Source organism: Triturus cristatus, chromosome 9 (genome assembly GCF_964204655.1).
Source record: "Triturus cristatus chromosome 9, aTriCri1.1, whole genome shotgun sequence".
Lineage (NCBI taxonomy): Eukaryota > Metazoa > Chordata > Amphibia > Caudata > Salamandridae > Triturus > Triturus cristatus.
The window spans coordinates 234,438,340-234,459,107 of record NC_140592.1 but is presented as its reverse complement, the minus strand read 5'-3'; the positions used below and the strand labels follow the sequence as shown (position 1 = coordinate 234,459,107).

The 20,768-nt window shown below is 44.7% G+C and overlaps 1 protein-coding gene across 2 annotated transcripts in view; it reads left to right on the top strand.

Moving 5' to 3' along the window:
• Positions 1 to 251: 251 nt before the first annotated feature.
• The window catches only part of FBLN2 (fibulin 2), a 630,642-nt gene continuing 610,125 nt past the window's right edge, over positions 252 to 20,768 (top strand). For both annotated transcript variants that reach the window (XM_085624813.1, XM_085624812.1), the window contains exon 1: positions 252 to 330. The gene's annotated coding sequence lies outside the window, so the exon portion shown is untranslated. The remainder of the gene's footprint in view (positions 331 to 20,768) is intronic.

Below are 20,768 nucleotides of genomic sequence, written 5' to 3'. Positions count from 1 at the left end.
AACGTTCAGATTAAGCTAAATATCTGACTTCAAGCCCTGCAAGAAAGTTCACAGACTGCTTTAAATTATACCTGATGCGACTGGGCAGATAAGCAGCCCTTTGAAACGCGCAGTTATTCCCACACAAATCACTGGGTGGAAAAAGTGTACCATAACGTGTGCACATGGTACTTGCCTACTACTCAGGTTACACCACCGAATCTGGGCACCTCCTAAAACGGGGCAGGAAAGGGGAGTTTGTCAGACAATCGGCGCACTTGAGCGCAGAACGCCGGGAGCAGAGCTGGAGAGGAGAGGCGGCCGGCCACAACCCGTCGTCAGCGTGTGCAGGTTAGCCCAGAGCCTTCTAGCGCCTTCAGAGGGGATTCTGACACCGGGGGAGTTCGAAGCACTGCAACTTTCATGCTAATGCTTGATAAGAGAGTAGCGCTGGGTGGGCGGGTGTTTATGAGACAATGTAAAGAAAGATATGAAAATACCAGTAATTATGTCGTTTACTCTTGCTTGCTTTTTAGGGTTGTATTCTACATTTTTAGAAATGTGTGTGGGAGTTTAGAAATATGCATTTGAAATTTTCTTCAGAAATGCATATGGGGTTTTCAGTCGTGTTCAATTGTTCTTTCAGACCCTCGACGGCTCCAAACTTGGAAGTGGACTGCTTCTCTACTGCTAACTTTTTAGGACTTTTGTGGGGGGGGTTTTCTACTAAGGCGAGATTGCACTTTTTATGTTTTAGAAAAATTATTTGGGAGAGGTCTGCTTTACACCCCGGCTGAAATTGAAATTTACCAGCAACAAATATAATTTACTTCGGCTTTGGAGCTTTTAAATCATTATTACGGACACAATTCCCGTTGGGTCCGATTGTACACTGGAAGTGGCGAGGTTATTATATGCTGGTTCCATGACACCAGGGGCAACAGTTTCGAATCCTAACCTTTTCTTTACCATCCTAAGGCATTCTGGAAGTTGTAGTCAAGGTTAATTACCATTGAAGCTATTGCACTAACAAACCTGGAAGCAATGAGTTGTAAAAAGAAAGCCGGAGGCAAGATGTCACGAGGGCTCTAATGACCGTTTTATCAGTGCCTATATTGTCTATAGATTTTGAGTGCATTTTTTAACAGCCTCCACCCCCCCCCTTTTTTTTGTTGCTTAATGTCTTTAGTCTAGCGTACAAAAAGGCATATCTCGCATTAGTGTGCAGAAGAATTTGCTCACATCTGCACCAGTCTCATTTCAACGAGGGCAGCGGCAATTTTCACAATTGTTTCGCCTATTTTAGACCTTGTTCTGTTTTTTGACAAGACTTTTGATTTTATTTCCATCTATGTAAACTAGGAATCGGAAAACAAGATTGCCATTGTAACCTACACACTATGCGTTGCCTAGGGTTTTCCACACATGTCACCAAAATATAATTGCTCGCACCAGTGTGGCTGGCATTAGCTAAAATGTCTACAATGATGCGAGTAACCCGGTGCATGCAGGCGCGCCTTCCAGTGACGGGAAAATACCTGGCATTGTCGGCAGAGGGCGATAAAAGGTCTTACCATAGAAGATGCTGGCACAGACGTGACTTTCAATAGGAAATGAAAAACGCAGCCTGCTACCGCTCTTCTCAATGGCACGCTTGTGCGCCTTTCTTTTTATGTGGAACATAAACTTGAGTGAAAAAAAGCAAGAGAAGTCGGATAGACGTATGCACATTGTTCCGTGGCACGGTCACCACTGCTGCTGTTTCACGTCGATGGCTGCCTTGGCTTTGTCTGTTACCGGAGGCGTCAGTTTTATTGCCGGGTGGAAAGCTGCGGCAGGCGATGGTGGCGCACTTTCAACCAATGCCAATCCTGCTGAAAGCGCTGTGTGGTGTGCGCGACTGGCCAGTTCTCCAAGGAAACCGCTTTGTTTTTTGTTTTAGTGTAGGCTTTTTGTTTATTTGGTTCATTGATGCTATGTAGTGGTGTTCCTAATTTAATGGTGTTGCTGTGTTCACAGAGTGGCTGGTGCGCCAGGTCTGCGTGTATTGTTTGCATGTCATATGCAGGTCATATGGGTGCACCCTCAGGATCCAGAGCTTTGACACACTTGTGAAGCATGTGCAGGGGAGAGGCCACCAAAGGACAACTGGCATGTCTACCACCCCTATCCCCTGGCAGTGCTGGTTGTTCGGTTATCTGGCCCCCTGCCCCACCACACCCAGTAGGTCGTGCCTTCAGCGCACGATTAGAGTTTGTCTGGTGGAATTTCCATCAGACAATATTCAAATATTTCTACCCAAGTCCTTTCTTCACTAAAGCAACCCTATCAATCATATCAGGAGCCACTTTGGGGGGAAAGCCCTTGGCAGATATTTCTTTGTCGCCTTTCACTTGTGGTGGAATAGCTACCCCCAAACCCGGCTGCTGGAAATGCACCCAGAACGATGGAATACCTTGTCAGTGTGCACACATCTCATCTTCCTCACAAACTGAGCTTTTCAGCCATGCTAGTGACACAAAACTTACCTTTTCCATGGCGCTCTTTCATAATGTACACTTTGGCTTACACAGAGGCAGACACGTCACTCTAATACTGAGCGCCTGCTTCACCACCGTGCTTAGCAGTGGTGACTGTGAACCTTGGCCGACCCGGGAAGTCTCCAGTGGTGGTTTGCCTATCAACTGGGATTCACTAAATATGGTAGTCATCCCACCAGAGGTGGGGATAAGGGATTAGCTATTTTTGGTGGATCCTTCATCCCTGTCCATCTCTTGAGAAGGTCCTAGGTATTGCCTTGCTGTGGAACTGGCACTTTACATGCAGTAGTGTGTTGTCTGAAGTGTTGGTATTATGGACTGCCACGTCGTGGGTTACATGCAGGGGTCTGGTAGGTGGTGATCCGGAAGGATGAGTGTCTTTTGAATGGAATCTGTGTTGTCTTGTGATCACACGGTGCCAATGTGGCTCTGGCCAGATAATCAGTTGGCATTGATTTTTTGTGTGTGAGTTTGGGGCTATAGGTGCGTGATAGGTCCCATCTTACAACTGATACAGTGCAAGAAGCCTTTAATAATATTGATTACAAATTAATGTATGTTTTTATTATTATTTTAAAGATTAAGGGCCAGATGTATCAACATTGAATTTTGCGAGTCCATAATAGCAAATTTTACCGATTCGCTATTATGGACTCGCAAAATTCAATGTATGTAGGTTTCGCAAAAATAATTGTGATTCCTACATATTCCTTAATAGTGAATCTCAAATTGCAATCCGCTATTAAGGAATGCCTTCCAATTCATTCCTATGGGTCTAGAGGCCAATAGGAATGAATGGGAAGACATTTGCAATTTGCAATTACCAAATTGGTAACCGCAAATTTCGAATGCAATTACAAGGGTGAGAGGGGGCCAAAAGGCCACCCTGATGCACCCCCAAAAAAGATAAGTGTGCACATGTGGCACACATACATGCCCTAAGGGCATGTGTGTGGGCCACATGGCACTTAGAAAAATGCAAAAATTTGAATTTTTCCAGGTATTTGCAAATTACAACCAACCTGAAGTTGGTGGTAACTTGAGATTCCTTAAAGCAAGGTCGCAATTTTTAACTGCTTCCTGCATTGCATTTAGGGAATCGCAAATTGCGATTCCCTAAATGCCTTCGCAAAATAGGTAATCACAAAAATTGCGATTCCCTATGGTTTTTGGGATGATACATCCCAAAAGGCTTCTTACCGTTCGCAAACGGCGACTGGAAAAAGGCTTGATACATATGGCCCTATAATCAGTATATTGACATGATTCACCAGACTACTTTGCCTGCAATTAAGTATTCACAACTCTTTCTCTCCCAAGAATCATGGAGTCACATCGCTGATGTCCTATTTCAATGATAAAATGACTTTTCGGCAAGTGAGCATTTGTTCTCAAGTGAATTTGTTATGTCCAGTTAAAAATATATATATATATATATAGTTTCTCCAACAAGTTATGGTAATATATTCAGCCTCTTAATTTCCAGTTTTTTTTTCAAGATTAACCCAGATTGGTCTTCATGAACAACTGTAAGAAGCTGAGAGATTGCCTTGTGGGAAGCTGCTCTTCCAATCCAGGTCTCGGAAAGACTAGTGCTCTAATTCCACGACCATAATTTACATCACTTGGCGCTCCTATTGGCAATCTTGGCTGAGCGGCCATGGATTGAACGGCCCTTCAGATGAGGTCCAACTCAATCAACGTTGATGCAGACTGGGTGGATGTTTCTAAAGACACTGCCTGCACACTACGTGGAAAGAAGGGTGGATTTTAGTTTAATCTATTTCACCATTACTTGACTACCATTCTACACTAAACAGTGCAAAAACAATTGAAAACAACAGAATATGCGTGTTCTACCCATTATGTGGTTACTTAGCAACTACATTTTTTGGAAATAGAGAACACAATAGTACATAATAAACAAGCATTGGCAAAACCAATATGTCCAGCATTTGAGAGCTATTGGCTTTGGCAATGCTTTGTAGCCATGCTGTGCAGCAGCGTGTATGCTTTGCAATATAGCTAAAACTAAAAAATAAAGTGCTATGATGCAGCCAGGGCTAATCCACTTTTTTAAATTTAAAAGCGCATTAGCACTGGATGCCTTATATGCCTTCTTTTATTATTATTTTTAGCCATGATGCACAGCAGCTACACTGCTAAATAGCACAGCTATAGATCATTGCCAAAGTCGGCAATGCCCATGCTGTACAGCATGAACATAAGGCAATGGAAGAGGCAATAGTCTGACAGATGAGACCTATTGACTTTGCAAAGGCTTTTTTAAGTCTCCAGATAACCCCTGCGATTCTGAGCAAATCAGTTAATCTCCCCAGGCAAAACAAATATGACATTTGGCAAAAAAAGTTTATCACATAAAGAAAGCAACTGCACCCATGCCTCAGTGAAAATACATTTGATAGTAGATAACATCTGTTGTCACAATAAACATTCATCTCAAAGGAGCATAGGGCTTCTTTGAAGTGTGTGAGGCATAGTTAAACATAGCCACAAATGGCAAGAGGTTCAATAAGGATGAAAGGGAAGAAGAAAACAAAAGTAGTATCTCAATCACAGCCCCATCGGCGCAAAGACAGCAGTCAAGCTGAAGCAATCAGTACTGGGTCCATGTTCCAGACGAAAGAAGAGGAAGTGAAGCCAGCACACACTGGCCAATTAGAAGGCAGCAAATAAGAGTGACAATGAAGCTAATGAATGCTGAGTATTGGGTGGGCTGCAAGCCCCTTGTATACAATATCTCACTCAAACAAGGCCTAATGACAAATAAAACCATAGTTGATGCCAATACTTTCAAATGCCAGAGGTAGCTGAATTTAAATAAGATACCATTGACTCCCTATGGTTCCTGTGATCCCATGTTCCATCAGCCCCATAACAACCTCATACTTGATACAGCGGGGATAGGGTAGAACTAGGAGTGGAAAGGAGAGAAAGTAAAAAGGGATTCTAAAAGCGCCATTTAATTTATCTTCCTGCTTCTGCCTACATGGCCTATGAGATCGGGTTAGCAGCGGCAGTACCAGAGGTGCCAAGGGGCAACGGTTGATTGATGCCCCTTGCAACCCAAATTGACATCCGTAAAAATTACAAAAAACTGAAAGAAAGACTCACAGCAAGCCTAACTGTTAGTGAGAGAATCTGTCTTGTGGTTGGTACACTGCTTACTTTTTGATCTCTCTAGTCTCAAATGAACATAAATACACAAGTAAAGGGAGTTTTTAAAGGTAATGGTTTTCAATTATTCTAGAAGGGCAAACACCTTTGTGCTGTCATGAGACAGCTTGGATGGGTGGGGACAGCTTGAGCCCTGAATCCTTTCTCTGCTGCTGGGTATCAGAAAACCCAGTGGGGACAGTGTCCACCCACTTCATTGGAGCACATGATAGCCCCTCACCATGGCACCAGCAGGTCATTACACTTAAACATTAAACTTGAGAAACCATCCACTGGAACTGTACACTCAATCGTCACACTGTCTGCATCATTCAACTCGCTATCTCATGCAAACATTCCCAGATACTCTTGCAGGTGATAGTGAGAATTACATATACACATAACCTAACATAACATAACATAACATGCTGAAAGCAATCAACTTTTGTTACTCCCCCCCTGCTTTGATATGACAAATAGCATTTGTCCATGCAACATATGTAAACAGTATTTGTAAATGCCTGTATTTACATGTATTGGCACATTAACACTTTGAGTGCGGGTGTCGGCCAGCACTACCTCCCCAGTGCATCTGTCGGCCATTGGCCAACACCGGGGAGGCATATAAAGGCCCCTGTTGTGCTCTGCACCAGAGGGAGTCCTTTATTTTATTTTTAGCTCGCACTGCTCTAGAAAAGCTTCTCGAGCAGCCTGAGTGTTTTTCTTTTACTGCAATGACAATCGGCTTGCAGGGCACTCTGACATCATTGCAGTAAAAGGGAAAGTAAAACGAGCCGATGGGCTCATTTTACTTTCACTGAATCAGTACTTGGGGGCATATCTCAGTCCACTGAGCACCGATTCTCTTGGGGCGGGTATTGTTGGGAAGGTAAGAATCTCTCCTTTTCAACGGTACCTCTGCCCAGTGGATGCCTGCTTGGGGATCGCCATAAGAGACCGATCCCCAAGCAGGGATCCACGCACTAGGCACCAGGGACAGTGGGAGTGGCCCCTTAGGCAAGGGCTTGTGATACCCCAGGGTCAAATTGTAAATTTGAGCCTTTCGGCCAACCCGGGGGAAGGAGGGGGGTAGTTACCACTAGATACCAGGGTTAATTACAAAAATAAATACAGAGGTGGGGGCTGCCTACTATGGACATGGCCATGCCCCCACCCTTAAAAAAATAAGGCAACAGTCTTTCGGCCCCCCGGGCAAATATGGTGACAGCCTTTCTGCCCCATGGAGGCAAATGGAGGCGATTGCCCCACCCCCGGGAGGGCAGTAAGCCCACTAAACACCAGGGAATGTATTGTGTTAAAAATAATATAGGGCTGGGGGCTGCCCCCACCCCAGTAAGAGGACAGACAGTCTTTCTGCCCTTCGGGGGTAAGATGGAGGTCATTTGCACTGATCTGCCCCGGGGAAACAGAAAGCCCACTAGACACCAGGGTCAATAAAAAAATATATAGGGCTGGGGGCTGGCAACTGTGGGCATGGCCATGCCCCACCCTAAACAAATATTGTGATAGCCTTTCTGTCCCGTTGGATGGCATATGGGGGTGATTGTTCCCAATCAGCCCCCCCCCCCATGGGAGGGGGCTGAAAGTCCACTAGACCACAAGGCAAAAACATAAGGAGGTGGACTGCCACCATGGGCATAACCATGCTCCCACCCCAAAAGGGCACAGTCAGTCTTATTGCCCTCCTCAAGGAAGGGTGGATTGGGCCAATTACCCCAATGTGGCCCCTGGAGGCAGAAATCACACTAGATACCAGAAATTACATTAATGTAGTATTTTTGTGGTGGAGGGGAAGGCGCCCCCTCCCTCGGGCTTGGCCTCATGCCCTCCCACGACCTATGGCCCAATAGCCTTGCAAGGGATTCTGGATAAAAAAGATCTGGTGAGAACCACACATGTCACCCCACCCTAAATTCTCCATTCTGGTCTGCTAGGTTTCCCTAGGTCAATTTTGAGTGGAAAAATGTGATGTTTCCATGTTGCTTATTGGGTTGTTTCCTGCCGAGGTACTAGTCCCACTCACGGAAGCGAGGTACCATTTTTATCAGGAGACTTGGGGGAGTGCTGGATGGAAGGAAGTTTGTCGCTCCCTGCAGATTGCAGAATTTTCCATCACAGGAATGTGAGGAAAATTTGTATTTTAGTCAAAGTTTGCAAAGGATTCTGGGGAAAAAAAACTTGTGAGAGCCACACAAATCACCCCAGCCTAGATTCTCCCAGATGTCTTATTCTCAAAAATGTGCAAGTTTGCTAAGGTTCCCTAGGTGCCGGCTGAGCTATGGCCCAAAATCCATAGCTCCGCACTTTACAAAAAAGGGTCAGTTTTGTGTGGAAAAATGATATATCCATGTTGCGTTTTGGGCACTTTCCTGCCACGGGCACTAGGCCTACCCAAACAAGTGAGACACAATTGTTATTGGGAGACTTGGGGAAATTCTGGGTGGAGGGAAGTTTGTAGTCCCCCACATATTCCAGAACTTTCCATCACAGAAATATGAGGAATTTTTTTTTAGTCAAAGTTGGAGGTTTGCAAGGGATTCTGGCTAAAAAGACCTGGTGAGAGCCACACAAGTCACCCCACCCTGGATTCCCCGCAGGTGTCTAGTTTTAAAAAATGTTCAGGTTTGCTGGGTTTCCCTAGATGCTGGTTGAGCTAGAGCCCAACATCCACAGCTACCTACTTTAAAAAAAAAAGGGTCAATCTGGAGTGGAAAAATGTGATGTATCCATGTTGTGTTTTTGGTCGTTTCGTGCTGCAGACACTAGTCCTGCCGACACACATGAGGTTATATTTTTATTGGGAGACGTGGAAATGCTGGGTGGAAGGAAGGGTGTGGCTTCCCACAGATTGCAGATCTTTCTATCCCAGAAATAAGAGGAAATTTGATTTATTTTGTCAAAGTTTGAGGTTTGCAAGGGATACTGGGTAAAAAAACCTTGTGAGAGCCACACAAGTCACCACACCCTGAATTCCTCCAGGTATCTAGTTTTCAAAAATGTTCAGGTTTTCTTGGACCCTAGGGGGCGGAGGAGCTGTGGCTCAAAATCCACAGCTAGCCACTTTGTAAAAAAGGGTCAGTTTTGAGTGGAAAATGTGATGTATCAATGTTGCAGTGTGGGCCTTTTCCTGCTGCAGGCACTAGGATTACCCACACAAGTGAGGTACCATTTCTATTGGGAGACTTGTGAGAATGCTGGATGGATGGAAGCTTGTGGCTCCCCATAGATTTCAGAACTTCCCATTAAAGAAATGTGGGGAAATTTATTTTTTCTAATAAAAATTAGAAGTTTGCAAAGGAGACTGGGTAAAGAAAACCTGGTGAGAGCCACACAAGTCATATCCTGCATTCCTCCAGGTGTCTCGGTTCAAAAAATGTTCAGGTTTGCTCGGTTTCCCGCGGTGGCGGCTAAGCTAGGGCCCAAAATCCACAGCTACTCACTTTTCAAAAAAAGGGTTTGTTTTGAGTGGAAAAATGTGATGTATCCATCTTGTGTTTTGGGGCATTTCCTGCTGCGGGCGCTAAGTCTACACACTCAAGTGAGGTACTATTTTTATCGAGAGACTTGGGAGAATGCTGGATGGGAAGAAGTTTGTGGCTCTCAATAGATTCCAGAACTTTCTAGCACAGAAATATGAGGAACATTTCTTTTTTTAGTCAAAGTTTGAGGTTTGAAAGGGATTCTGGGTAAATGAATCTTATGAGCACCACACAAGTCACCCCACCCCGGATTCCCCAAGTGTCTTGCATTAAAAAATGTTCAGGTTTGCTTGGATTCACTAGGTGTTGGCGGAGCTATGGCCCAAAATCCACAGCTTGCCACTTTGCAAAAAAGGGTGAGTTTTGAGTGGAAAATGTGATGAATCCATGTTGCAGTTTGGGCCTTTTCCTGCTGCTTGCTCTAGGCCTACCCACACAAGTGAGGTACCATTTTTATTGGGAGACTTGTGAGAATGCTGGCTGGGGAAGGTTGTGACTCCTCATAGATGCCAGAACTTTCCATCACAGAAATGTGAGGAAAATGTGTTTTTTCTAATCAAAGTTTGCGGTTTGCAAGGGATACTGGGTAAAAAAAGCTGGTGATAGCCACACATGTCACCCCACCCTGGATTCTCCCAGTGCCTAGTTTTAAAATATATGCAAGTTTGCTAGGTTTCCCTAGGTGCCTTCTGGGCTAGGTTCCAAAATCCACAGCAACCCACAATGAAAAAAAAGCATTTGCAATGCAATAGGTCTCGCAGTTACGTGAGTTTAAGCTATTGGCATTGTAAATAACAACGCCTTTCATTTATGTTTTTTAAAAGAAAACAAAAATAAAAGGCATTGTTATTTGCAATGTCAATAGCTCAAACTCGCGTCAATGCGAGACCTATTGCATTGCAAATGCTTGTTTGTTATAGTTGCTGCTGTTCTTGCTGCCTGATTTTGTTTGTTAAGTTGTTTTTGTGTTAATTTTTTTGTCTCATCACATTGGCAATCTATGGTCGGAGAATGTGGCTATGATAATTGCATTCGTTGCCATTCTACCATAACTAATGCAAATATCGTTTTTATTTTTTTTGCACTGTCATAAAGTTTCAACAATAGGTTAACCCTCCCAAACAAAATAACACCGACCCAGCATCCTTAAGTGTCCGCTTTTCATTCCAGCCCAAGTTCGCTTGGAAATCTGCCTGTGTGCCTGCCCTGGCTTCTCTTGAAATGGGATTTTAGGGATGAATCGTCTCCTTCTTTCTGTTGCAAATATCCCGGCCCGTCTAGCTCGGCAAACATGCTGCTGGAGATCTTGGATGTGTTTTCGTATCCCGTGGTGTGCGTTTGTAAATGTGTAGTACTGCTGCAATCGTCTTTCTGGTTTTCTCTGCGTCTCATTGAGGTGGTTTATTGAAGGCCAGTGGCTGCCGGTCACCTCTCGAGCGCTTGGCACAGCCTGACCTGGCCGGCCTGTAATCCTGCTGGAGAAGTTATTTTCGGCCCTGCATGCATTATCCGCTCGAAGCTCTTTTCAGGGGATTTACGTTGGTAAATTCAAAGTAGCCCAGAACTGCCTGTGTTTTGTTCAGTTTCAAAAGTGTTGATAATTTACTTAATATCTTGCGTTTTTCAGTGCTGATAGGCTACATGGTAAAAGAGTACATTTTCAAGCATCAAAACCCTTCTTTAAATGTTAACATCTTTAAAACTACATGGTCTACTACATTGGGACTATTGAGTTACTAAAGCAATTTAATGAGAATGCTGGGATCTTTCACCTATATGAATATTTGATAACTCTTGGGGCATGCCAATTACGTTGTCTTTTCCATTGTAGCATTCATGAGAAGGTTCACTTTCTATGTTCCTCTACTGAGGCAGCCATGTAAAGTCAGGAGCGTGCACAAGACGTGTTTGTTCCAGCAAGCAACCACGGCTCAGGGGCGAGCACGCTGGTGACTTTCAGGAAGCCTTCTATGCCCTCCTGCAAGCAGTACGTGCACCCTAAAGAGACGTGGCTGCAGCTCAGACTCTCCACGACAGAGCTTCCAAGCTCGAGACTCCAATGCCAACCAATGGAGTAGCTTAACCTCAGGGTGACGGGATGCCAGGTCGAACATTCGCAAAATGTTTCAGCTACTCTCTTAATCTCGACGCCAGGGTCGCGTCGTGAACACATACTGTTGATACAGTATTGTTGCATATTAACACAAGCATGGAATCGAATACAGTGGTGCGCGCGCACCACAGAGGAGTGGGGGTGAGGGAGCGCAGCAGCAAAGCGAATGCGCGCTAATTATAAACACATGTTTATAATTAAAACCAGATGCCGCTGCTGCGCGTAACAGACACCAATAGGCCATGGGCGGTTACATTTCTAAAGGAAACTGGGTCATGCACCCGCCTTTCACCAATTGCATGCTGTCTTTTTTAAAAAGACGCACGCAAAAGCCAATTGTAGCCGACGAAAACAAAAGCACACGCACAAGCGTGTGGTCAGCTTTCAGAAGCCCCTACGTGAAGTCTCGCAGAGCAGCGCTTGCGCGCTGCTACAGGCTCGACCTAAAACGTTTCAGTTTCGATGGAAAAATGTGCTGTGTCCATGGTGCATTTTGGGCTGTTTACTGTAGTGGCCACTAGGCCTATCCACACAGGTGAGGTATCACTTTTATTGGACGACATTCAGGAGCATGGAACAGTAGAACATTTATTATTACTGATTATTTTTCACTTCATTTTTGCCTTCCAAATGTAAGCCAGTGTGTAAGGAAGAAAACATTTTGAAAAATTCCCTCTAAATCAAATGCTAATATGGGCACCCACAACTTCAGAGATGTATAAATAACCACTGCTCATAAACTCCATATCCTGTGCCCGTTCCAGAAATACATAGGTTTCCTAGATGCCCATTTTTCTCTCTACATATTTCACCATATGACTTTGGTCTATACGTAGTACAAAATGAAAACCCATTGTACGGTGCAGCTCAGTTGCTGGCTCTGGGTATCTTGGATTCTTAGAGAACCTATAAACCCTATATTTCCCAGGAAGCAGAAGGGTCTATCTGATGTAATGGTATATTGCTTTTGTAAATCTGCCATTGTGATGAAAAGTTACAGATTAAAATGTTGTCACAAATGGCTGTTTTTTCCTACCTATTTTCAATATTTCTATATTTCAACACTTAGGGGCGTATTTACGAGAACTGTAGTGGAGAGCAGTGCAGCAAGTTACCTTGCTGCACTGCCCTGCGTTACAGGAAAAGGGCGGGAATGCTCCGTATTTATCCCTTACAGTGCATTCCTGTACTTTCTCTCTCCGCTGGCATAATTTCAGCAGCTTACTGTCTGTGCTGGCACCCTTGCACCATGGTGCAAGGGTGCCTATGTTGTAGGAACATAGGCACCCTTGATACATTTTCTGCCGGAAGGAGCAACTTCCTGCACAAAAGCAAATCATAGAGGCATTTTCATCTTTCCGTGTGTGCTGCAGAAGGCAGCACCAATAGAAAGAGGAATAAAACCAGGAAGAAATAAATATATTTCTCCTTGTTATACCTCACCCTGGGGAGGCGTATCTTTTTGGTGCATTCCCAGGTTTACCAGGTTTGTTAAATCTGGGAATGCACCAAAAACCATGGGATCTGCATGGGAACACTGCAACGTCCATGGAACGCCTCCCTTGTGCAGAGTAATGCAGCACAGCAATTTGTGGTGCATTGTATTACTAGACATTGTTTAAGCCATTCAAAGCCTCACAAAGTGGCTCTGCGTGGCTTGCCAAATATGACTTAGAGGTTTACGTTGTGCATGTACCACGTTGCATGATGCAAGCATGACATAAAGCTCTCCTAAATATGCCCCTTATTTTCTTTAGGAACACCTTGTGGGATCTACACATATGACCCCTTGCTGAATTCAGACTTATGTCTACATTTTTTAAATCTATAGCTTTTCTGGATCACCCATGAGTTTCACACTGGTTTCCACCACAAACTGGAAGTAGGATAAAGGTAAAAAAAATAGGAAAAATGGGCTACCTCTTTAAAAAATGCCAAAACTGTGATATAAAATATAGTTTTGCACGTTCCTGAAAATTGGGAAGATGCTGACCTTAGCACAGCAAACTATCGATGTCATTTTTAGGAAAAAACGGAGCCTTTTATCTAGAGCGCTTTTTTCAGATTTTTCTCCAAAAAATCAAAAGTTAGCTATATTTTGCCTATTTTCTGAGTCCCCTCCAGAGGGACCTACAAACCTTGGGTACCTTAAGTATGTTGGGAGAAAAAGTACTCACCTTTGGTGTGGATAGCTTATGTGGAAAAGATGTTATGGTGCCCTATTACAATATTGTTTACATAGATTGAGAATTTACATATTTGAGTTACACTATTATATACATTCATTGAATTTACATTGCTAGGGACAGGTACATTTAGGGCCTCATTATGATGTCGGGTGGAAAGCCATCAACAGCTAGTCTGAGGCTTTCTGCCCAACATCAGAGGTTTGCATTCGACCGCTGTATTACAATACTGGCAGTCAGAGGGAAACCAGTGGGGGAATTCTGCTCCACTTCCGACAGGCTCAAAGAGCCCATCGGGGCAGAGGGTGGATCGTAATCCCCAAAATGGAGGTGGTGCCTGCTCGGGTACCACCATGGGGATTACAATGCTTTTTCCAACAGCCTTCCTATTGTGGTCCAACCGCTATAGAGAGGCGGTCGTAAATGGACTGTGGGGGCCCCTAGCAGGCCTGCCGCCCCCCACGGCCTCAGCTATGAGGCCTGTGGGGCACCTGTGATGCCCCAAAAACATCCATGTACCGTGTGGCATGCCCGCATGGTGCCTGGCACAAGGTGCATGGATGTTTGAAAACATACATTTTTCTATTGCCGCTTGTGCTGCAGCCCTTTTCCGACCACCCCACAAGCTGCAATGGAAAAATTGATGGTTCCTATTGCCCATAGGGCAGTCTTATCCTAATTAGGTGGGTAAAACCACCGACTAATAGTCGGGCAGATTCCATTCCGCTACGGTGTCGGTGGGACGCGCATCGGACCGACATCGTAATAGGCCCCTTAGAGATTTTCCAGAGGCACTCAGTTTTTGAGTCATGTGTGAGGCAAGGATTCAATACAAGGTCCCTAGGTTCCAAAGTTGGCAGTGTTGTCATTATACCACACATTTTTTGCTCAGTTTGTGATAACAAAGTGCAACTATTACCAGAATGCATTCACCAAACAGTGTTACTACCAAAATAAAGCAATGATACTGAGTGAAACCAGTGCAAAACAAAGTCTCCCAACTAATGAGAAATAAGTACCAGATAATAGCAACTATTATAATCTCTCCATGTGAATCAGTGTCTCCAAAAATGTCTATGTATGAAAGGGAATCGGAGATGCAATCAAGCTGTTTGACATTTTGAGGATTGTCTACGAGACTGACCCCAAATGGATGGGTTGCTATACAGTGACTGGCTTGCCCTGTGATACTTTAAATGTAAGCCCTGTATGGAAAAACAGCCCGGAGGGCAGTGTGGTGTTTATCTGTTTTTAAATTTGCAGCGCTACTAGGCAGAAAAGGTCCTGTAGGTCAATTTTTAAACCTCTGAAGAAGAGTGCCATTCACAGCAACGCCGTGTGTTTATTTTTATTCTCCAGCTCACTCAGCTGTAAAACACTACAACTTCCTCCACTTCCTCTAATAGGTAGCCTTCCTAATGTGCCGTGTCTGGTTTGCAGCACACCTACAATCATGACTAGCTTCAGCTCTTAACATAGTAAGCCTTCAGAGTGTCACGCACCACACTCCAGCAGCAGCAGCGGCCAGCATAGCTAAACGCGGTGAGGCTATAGGGCGGGGTGGGGTCAGGGTAGGGTGGGAGGGGGGAAGCCGACAGTATTTTAAAATATATTGTGTATTGTATTTTATCAAGTATAAGTTATAATATCAATCATATATGTTCTTTTAATCTTTTATACTTGATGACATTTTTTGTAATTTTTTGTAAGAGTTTAATTAATCAAACAAATAAATAAACTTGAACTTGATACATGGCATGCAATTGTAGCACTCATCCACTCATAGGACCACACATAAAAATCATACACGTCCAAAAGCCATCCACACACAGGGAAAAACATACTCCAAACCATATATCGATGCACTCTCCACAAATGCACCTACCTATGTATTGAACAACACATACTTGTATCATACAGGATGGGTAGCTGTCAACTACAGGGATGTTATCAGACAAGTGTTGCAGGAGCCACCATATACACAAGAGTGAAGCTTCAGGTGTCTACAATGCCACTTGGAAGCCAAAGTTGGAAACCTTCATGTTAAGGACAACTAAACATCTATAATTTTATGTCGTGTCTGTCCCCGTCCAATACTATACCCCTGCTCAGATGAGCAGTGTGGGGGAAGAGAAGTCACAGTAGAGCTATGCACCATATTTTCTTACTGCGCCAGCCCATCACCCCTTGTTGTCCTTTCAAAATTAAACATACCCTGTGTTCTGCTTCCCCCTCATAACACGCTCTGGTAATCTTCTTGTCAAAATATTCAAAATATTTATCATCCTACCACCCGTCACACCCTCTTTATTAGGGTCTTTTTATCTCTGCCTGAATATTTAATATACATGCCGCTATGTCACCCACCTCCACTGCCCAAAGTGCTTTAATCTACTCCCCTACCAAAATGCCAGAAACGCCACTGTCGCTGTCCATCCAGCTACTGTGGTATAATATTAGACCCTACAGCCCGCGCTTTGCAGGGGGCCCCAGAGCTCCATGGGGCCCCCTCCAGCACTGTGCACGGGTGGCGGGCCCCTGGCCTGAGAGCTCCTAACTAGGTCTGGAGCATTGGGGGCCCCCTCAATGTACTTGGCAGGGGTGCCCTCAAGTTTCATTATGCCACTTCCCAGCTGCACTCTCCCACGTTCGTAAAGAGCAAAATAATTCCTGGCATCCTGCCACCATCCCACATCTTGCTCTTCCATCTTCCTCTGTTCATCTGTTCATCTGTGCCTCTGTACATGTTCCATCTTCCTCTGTGTCTACCCCAAGTGACACTCTTGGCTCTCATTCTGAGTGCAGAGAGCTGCTTATTAGCACAGACAACAATCCTGGTTAAGTAAGGTCGGAGAGAGCCCCATCTGACAGGAGAGGAGCTGATTGGCTGTACAAAAGCACCAACTACCTTACCCGGCATCTGTTAGGTCTGCGTCGCCCCAGGAGCAGTGGGGGAAAGTTGGTTAGACTGTGGACATTCAGTAGCGATTCCACTGCCTCCCTCGGATCTCTGGTGAGCGAGGGTAAGTGGAGAACCACCCTTGGGAACAGTACAGCTACAGCCTGATTTTTAAACTGCTGTGATGTCAGAGCAGTAAATAATCAACTGGTATAAAAATTCAGTGTTTGTGCTAAAGGCTTCAATATGAAAAAATACATCATATATACTGCGACGGTGCTAAGGCGGAGGATCGTCACCCCACTGCTATCCAAGCAGTTAAAAAGGGACAAAATGATAATAATGCAACATTATTATCGTTTTATTTTTCCTACTGATGTGGCTCACTTTCATGCGGGGCGGGGCTGGCTAGAGCAGGGGGGGGGTAGTGGTGGCACTCTCTAAGTGTGCATGAGGTTTTGACCGGTCGCCTTGGGCCGACCAAACCAACATGCGCACTTTGCATGTTCTCCACCAGCTGAATTGTACAGCCTAGGTGGAGTACATGCACGAGCTCACAGTCCCACTCTGAGTGCTGAACCACGGCGCTCTGACCAATTACGAAGCTGCTATCATGGTGACAGCAGCATCGTGATTGGCTTTGGGGAGCCTGGGAGACAGGGTGCTTCCTGCTGCCAGGGCTCCAGACAAAAAAAAGATGAAGAGGATGGGGTAGAGGCGGCGGCCAGCCGTACCCAAGTAAGTGCTTTTTTTTCATTACCCCCTCGCCCTCCCCTCCGTCTCTGCCCCACCACCCCCATCTGGTAGCAGTCGCTACTGCATATATAATTTGTTCTATGCAAAGGCTATTTCTCAAGGATTTAAGACAAAATGAAGGGTTTACAGAAGCAATTGTCTCTTTTAAAGACATTCATTACTAAATGGACCCGAGAGTTGTGTTTCTTCAATGCAGAGCTAAGCCACACAAGTATCGGCATATCCAATAGGACTCGCCTTTGGTACCTTATAAGCATTTAGTTATGCAGCAGGTCCCAAAGGCGAGACCTATTGGCTATGCCAATGCTTTTTTTTGTTAGGCACTGGGGAGATTAGGTGATTTGCCCAGAATCACAGAATGTTGAGCGTCCCTGCCTATACTAGTTAGCCAGCTCCGAGGTCGGCCGCCTGAGCTCTGTGCCATTATGTCCTTTTTACCCATCAGATAACTGTATATCTGGCTCATCAGTTCCTCGCTGCTTTCAGCCTGCAGGAGACAGGGAGCAAAATGAGCCTCAACTCCCCTACGAGAGACACCAGGGACTGGGTAGGAAGCAGTTGATGGCTGCGGTCTTAGGGCTGCATAGGCAGGCACAGAGATAACAAGCAAAGCACACTTGAGGCAACTGCAAACGTTTGGAACCCCTAAATAAAACATTCCTAGAATTTAATAAGAATACAAGAAACGGTGCAGTCTACGTTTGTGTTGTTTTAACCAATGCTTGATGAAATCTTCTTAAAGCTATTTCATACAACCACTGCTATGAGCTGTTGGACAAACCTCCTTTCTATGTGACAGATTATGTAGGGAGGTGCTTTTTAGCACTATACCATACTGCCAAACTGTGCTATTTAGTGTCTTTTCTTTTTCCAGTGATCCATGTTCATTTGCAGCATTATAAATCAATTTCATATTTCGCAATTATAAACTAAACAGAAACCTATCTATTGATGCCACACATTAGCACTGATCTCCACAAAAGAAACGGGCCAAAATAGCACACCCTGAAAATATCAAATGACGTGCTACATGGCACCCAAGTGCAAATTAGCAATTCCAAAGCAGCTGAATCGAGTTGCAATGTCAGTGGCATGTTTTTCAGTTATAAAGCCATCTCTAGGGCCAGCGAGAGCCAGAGTTTATGAGTTAAGTGCAAGTGGACTGATCCCGGAGATGCTTAGCTCGTCCACAGCAGACAAAAACCAATGGACTGGAAATGCAACCAAGAGTGATGGCATTAATTCAGATATTCCACCCACCACCTTTGTGTTTTCCTCAGTGCAAAGACTTAAGTGTGGCTAGTATTCCCAGACATGGCCCTGTGCTCACTGTGTCACCGCTGATGAGGCCTACGCAGCCCTAAGTCGGTCTGGGGTTGTTTGAGCTCCTGTCTGGATGGGACCTAGTCCGGCAGTTTGTACTGGACTCTTACTATTGGTGCAGGACCAAGACTGATTTGCATATGGCTGGTCTCAGTTTAGAGTGGCATAGTAGCGAAAAACAATGAACAGGATTTCGGCCCAAAGCCAGTGACTGAGATAAATTCAAGCATTCCAGCCATCACTTTATTGTAATTCACTTGCATGGCCCAAACTCAACAATTAAAGAAAGCACTTCTAAACCTGTGCTCATGGTAGCAGCTGCTCATTTCCCACTCAAAGCCTACACTCAATTCAGTCCACCACAAGCCAATTCACTTGGCTAGCACATACCATTGAAATGTGTGAATAGGACCAACCCAAAGCATTAAGGAACACGGGCAAATGCCCAACTCGCACGCCAGCATTGGCCTCTAGTACATTAAGCAGAGTTTTGTATTTGCCTCCGACTTCCACTGATTAGCCACAACCTGCTGATAGGACATCTTTTAACAATACCTTGAAACCTCTTAAAAATGATGCGCCTTCTTTAGTCCCATCTAAGGATTACCCGCTGCCCAGGTAGGCCCCATGATACCATGTCCATGTCACTTCAAGGAAGTCGTGGAGCACAGAAGTACCACTGAGGAGACAGAGCAAGAATGTAGGCGGGGATGAAAGGGAAGAATTGTCTAACTGTCTTTGTGTCTGTGTGCCTGTCTGTGCGTGTCAGTGTCTCTGTAAGTATGTCTGAGTGTGTGTAGGAGTCATAGTCAGAGGTGCTGTGCATGTTTGTGTGTCTGTGTCGGGTGGTGTGCCTGCCCTCATGCCTGTCTCTGTGTGCCTTTTTTGTGTGCATGTAGCCTGCTAGCTTCACCTCTGTCTTTCACCCTAAAGAGTTTTGTGGGGGGGGGAAAGTAACACTAAAATTGATAATAAAAAATATGTCTTTACAAAAAGATTGAGTTCTGTACAACACAAATATTAACACTATGACATTTTCTTGGAGTTAACGTCTTTGTGAGGCTCTAGTTGTGGGTATCACAACTCGATGACTTCTTTATCACTTGGTAAATTGTGACATCAACAAACATACTGACCGGAAGCCAGTTCACAAACCCTGGACAGGTGGCTGAACCTGAAGCTCTGCTCGCCACACAGAGAAAGCAGCACAGACCGCACACTCACAGCAGGCTTTCCCTTTCCAAAACAAAAGAACGCGTTACAGCCCCAAAGAGGAGAATATCCGCTCCTTTGGCGCTCTACAGTATAATGGACCACAATCTGGTCCAATTTAACACCGTAATTAGGTATCTGGCAGCTTTTCGCCTGTATATAATATACACCGGTGTGCTGTGATATCACGACTGGAAGGTAGAAAAGATTATTCACCTTTTTAGAACGTCGAAGTGAACCATCATAATACCGCTACAACGTACTGTGGGTGCAGGGTTATATTCTGTATATTCAACACGTTAACCAGATAGCATTTCAATTATTACATTTAGAGCAGGGGGAAATGACAACATGTATGGATCCCAGTGTACTCCTTTCTAAAAGTCAAGTAATTAATCTGCAGTTTGTCGTAAGTTCTCTTCTTGAAACATTCTGCCATGCCTTCCACTGAGACTTCTGAGTCAGCTGTTGGGACTGGCACTCCCGAACACGCTAACCAAGTTGCGTGAGAAGCATTAAAAACAGTTCTGTAGAAACAAATCTATAGATCAGAATCTAAACGCGCCTGCCTCACAGAAATGCAAAACTCACGAATCATGTTCACTTGTTTCAGAGGAGTGTGTGTTCCGGTATAGCGTGGGTTCCAGAATCACAAGTCATGCAATGCACGCTTGAAACTGAAAGTAAAAGACTTTGAAAAGGAAAACAAGCTGTAATACTCCAAACCCTACATGTGAATCTAAAACATAACAAGCTGCAAATCAGGGGTTACAGGTAACACTCGTCTCTCGCCCTTTACGGCCTGACAGAAACAAGCCCGGGAGTGGTGCGTGCGTGAATGCACTGTCTGCTGTTTTTCGAAGCACATACTCGTGCTTGTGACGTGCCCCTGCGCGCTGCCGCAAGGTGGATGCCGTCACAACCACGAGTATGTGCTTCGAAAAAGAGCAGAACGACGGCTAAAGGTCCTCCTATGCAGCGTATGCGTGCTGCGTAGGCAAGACCTAAAAAAGGGCACTTCCAAGGCAAACATTTCCAAAATCAAAATTTCGTCCTTCCTCACCCTATTGTGTATACACTATT